Source organism: Lactuca sativa, chromosome 3 (assembly GCF_002870075.4).
Source record: "Lactuca sativa cultivar Salinas chromosome 3, Lsat_Salinas_v11, whole genome shotgun sequence".
NCBI lineage: Eukaryota > Viridiplantae > Streptophyta > Magnoliopsida > Asterales > Asteraceae > Lactuca > Lactuca sativa.
The window spans coordinates 98,276,093-98,280,872 of NC_056625.2; positions in this window are offsets into that span (position 1 = coordinate 98,276,093).

Consider the following 4,780-nt stretch of genomic DNA (forward strand, 5'->3'; position numbering starts at 1 on the left):
CTTCCAAGCATTCCTCAGAATCCTTCATAAGTTCCAAGCTCCATTTTAAGCTTCAAACACGCATCTAACTGCTCATGTTGAACTATCTTAAATTGACATAAAAAGCATGAGCAGTACATGAATTCTAACGAAAGACATGAGTTGAACATTATTTAAGCTTATGCACATGAAATAACATAAAATATTATGCAAAATACTACTAAAACTAATCCTACACAATGCATAAAATGGCATCTAACAGTTAGTCAACCTAATTTGGTATGGGAAAGCTTAATGAGGTAGAGTTTTCTTATGCTTCATGTTCTCTGGTGTTTACTTCAAACATGATCATAGAATGTAATGAATCATTTCACTACCTTTCTTATTCCATTTTAATTTATTATTCGATTCCATCTATTATAGGTCAATGGAGATTTAGTGTTTATGACTTGTAACTTTAAGGATTTCAATGATGAATGTCAGGAATGCCACCCATGGGATGCACATAATGCATTGGCTAATACAATTATATGTAGTTTGTCAATCTTCAATTTATATATTAAAACAGAAACCTTTTGACATCATCTTGAACAATCTGGACCCTTGATTGTATTTCAATCCTATGTTTTTCATCCTTAGATTAAATTGCTAACATCATCTTCCCAAATTGAATGTATTTAGTTCCAATAAAATCTTTCCAATTGTCAAACAAAATTAACTTACATTCGTTGTTGAAAGGGAATGTATTTAATTCCAATAAAAGCTTCCCAGATTTTAAATCTTGAATTTCAAGTTATAAAGGTGTTAATATGGTTAACTTTAAAAACATATTACTAAAAACCATTTCAATTAAGGCATTAAATATCAACCAGTAATATAAGTTCGTTTATATTAATAACTGTTAATATAAAATACATTTTTATAAAATACATTTTTATAAGGAAACCATTAATACCAAAAAATCAAATTCATGTTATCACATACATCCTTGAATCAACGGCTCACACTTATTTTCAATTGTTTTTTTCTTCAAAACTTCTCCTGCAACATCATTCTTATTGCTTATAACTTCCATCATCATTCTCTGCTTTAAACCTTCATTGTTGTGCACTAGAAGGTTAGTACCTTCTTTCGGTTTTATAATGTTTTCAATTATTTTTTTGTTCCTATATCAAATATATGTATTCATATATTTCGATTTTATTTGTCACAAATTACATGAAATCGGTTAACTATTTTTCATAAACTTTTCAAATAAATAGGAAAAGATATTACGTACCTTTAATCCAGAAAAAAGATAATAATGTACTTTGATTGAAACCAGTTAAAACACATTATAACAACGTACTTTGATGGAATGACAAATGCACCCCTACCCATTTTCTTGTTCATGGTAGTTAATTTTTTTGTGTATTCGTTTAGCATGATACTTCCATTTTTATCAGAAGAGTAATTCATTAATTTAGTATGTACAATGTTCGTCAGAAGGGTAAATCAATAATTTAATTTAAACATGGATCAAATCGTGAGCTGCTACTATTTCTATTTGTTTGATATCTTAATTTGGTTACTATTTTTTTATTGTACATAATATCCTAATTTGTTGGCTGATATTGAGATGTCACATGTACTAAAATGACTCTTTTAGCATGATACTTTCCTTTTTATCTGAAGGGTAAATTATTATTTTAGTATGTATAATGTTCATCAGAAGGGTAAATCGGTAATTTAATTTAAAAATAGATCAAATTGGTTGCTACTACTACATCTATTTGTTTGATTACCTCAACTTGGTTACTATTTCTGGCCTTATTGTCAAATATAATAACTTCATATTATACCATTTTAGAAATGTACTTTTAAAATACATTGTTATACCATTTTTAACAGTAGCTTCTTGTGATTTTTTCGTGTTTTAAATGCCTCTTTTAATTCATCTTTTATTCACTATTAGAGGATGGATTTTATAAACAAATTAATCCAGAAAAGGATTAAACTATAATTATTCTAATTTGTATATGTTTCTATAGAGTAAATACAACCTTTTAAAGATTGCTTTCCTTGACTAACAAAATTATGTTTCTATTTTTGAAATCTCATAAAACATCACTTAATGTTTTTTGGCTTAACATATTACGTCATTCAGTCTAGATTAAGTAAAAAACAACAATGTATAACTTTTCATATTAAATTTTTAACCTATTAACTTGGACTCGATCCTTACCAACCTCTACAAACTGGAATAACAACATACGTTTCTTTTTATCTATCAATAGCCATGTGATTTTTTTTACAAATTATAGCAACATACTTACCAATAAAAAAACTTCTAATTTTAAACTATAACTAAGTTTCTTGCCGGTAATAACAATATACAACACATAATATCAACATTCTTGCCTACCGATTTCTCTAAATATTAATACATAAACCATATCAGAAGTAGGCTAAGAATTTAAAATCCAAATTACGAATTGTTAACGCATCCCTCTAGGAATATGTCAAAGATAATGGGATGGTTATCTAAAGGACGACCTAGCTAACGGTCGCTACTCAACTTAAGTGTTATGTGACATCCCAAAATTTAGGTCAACGACTGTCAAAGGTCAAGTTCACAATAAATCTCTTTGTAAAATGATCCATTGAGTTTTAGTTCATCTTTAGTAAAATAAATGAGTTCATTTCAACTATTATAGGATACTAGATGGTATCTTACTTCAAAATGTGTAATCTGACAAACAAATCAAACAACTCAAACTGCAACCCTCAGAATGTGTTTGAAAACTGAAAGTTTGTATTAAGAAATTGTGAGCAATATAAACACTCTAGTCTCGTAGTACATGTTTCCCTGTTTCCAAAATATAAAGAATGTCCAAAATGGAGTTTGTATGCAAAAGATACGACCGTTTTAACAATCCAAAACCAATATAATACTTATTTTCTAAAAATTGCTAAAATTGTTTTTGTCCGTTGAGGGACTTGCACACCTCAGGTGGAAATTTCGAGAACGTTTTTGGACCCAGGTCATAGCCTATTATTTTAATTTCATACTAATTTTTTTAGTAAAAATACTTATAGAAGTAAAAAATCAGACGTTTTGAATCAGTAAATCAAGAAACCTTAAACTATTGATTTCGATATGATTTCAATTATTGACAATACATTTTGGAAATAATATATTATTATCAATCAAACAAATGTGAGTTTTAACGATAGAGGTAACATTATATTTTCATTTGTGGGTATAACCATTTATATTGATACATAACTAACAACATGTGATCAACTATAGATAAGTTATTATAGATTTTATAAACCATACATTAATTTATGTGTCTAATGAACATAAAATTAACTCTCTCTCTCTCTCTCTCTCTCTCTCTATATATATATATATATATATATATATATATATATATATATATATATATATATATATATATAGTTAGGTTCAAATGTTTTCACTATCTATTGTGTGCCTGTATTATTGATTCTGGATCAATCATTTTAGTTATTTTAAGAAACTAATTAATGCTTATTAAATGCTGAAGATGTAATTAATACCTATAATATCTTTAACATGTAATATGCATTAATTACTTTCTTAAAATAACTAAAATGATTGGTCCAGAATCAGTCATACATGCACATAATAGATAGTGAAAACAAAATAACCTAACCCTATATATATATATATATATATATATATATATATATACATATATATATATATATATATATATATATATATATATAATAAGAAGCGTTATATTAAGTTTGCACACAAAGTAAAACTAAAATCAGAGAACACTTCTTAAATAAATTGACAGCCAAATTGGAAATATTGCTTCCAACTTTCAACTTGCCTAAGTTTGCACACAAAGTAAACATTCATTTTAGACAAAACTGCACTCAAATTAAACATTCATTTCCTTCCTCAAATAAAGTTGTCAACGAAACACACCAGAAAACAACATTCCGTCTTCTTTCTTATTCTCCTTCGTTCTAGTCAAGAACACCTCTTTTGGAGGTGTTGTTATTGTGAAATAAGTCAATCAAAGGGACAACAACCACTCCTCATTTCCTTATTCTACTTCATATTGAATGAAACAACAAAAAACCTATTGATTTATTCCTTCTAATCTTCCCTGTAAAACATCAAACCCAAACATCCATTTTCCTCCACTGATTTCAGTCTAAACAAAAGGGAAAAAACAAGAACATGGATGTAACAACCCAAAAATACGACCCAAAAATTTCATTTTTCAACATAACCGAAAACCATAATCTGAGTGTCGTATCATAAAACCATACATGATGTATGTCAAAATAATAATAAAACACTATGCAGAAAACTGTATCATATCCATGTCATATAAATATTAAGAACTAAATCAACTCCCAGGATAAAAGCTGAAGCTGTGGTGTGTGCGATGCCATCATCCCGAGCTCTTCCCTCTGCTAGCGGAAGTACCTGAAACCAAAAACTGAAACTGTAAGCACGAAGCTTAGTGAGCTCCCCCAAATTACCACATACCATACAATAATATATCAAAAACATACTGGGGCCTTGCCCCCTCCATCAGACCGAAGTCCGAAGCTGACTGACTGGGACCTTGTCCCCTACATCGGACCGGAGACCGAAGCTGACATCGGACCGAAGTCCGAAGCTGACTGGGACCGTGTCCCCTACATCGAACCGAAGTTCGAAGCTGACATCGGACCGAAGTCCGAAGCTGACTGGGACCTTGTCCCATACATCGAACCGAAGTTCGAAGCTGACATCGGGCGGAAGTCCGAA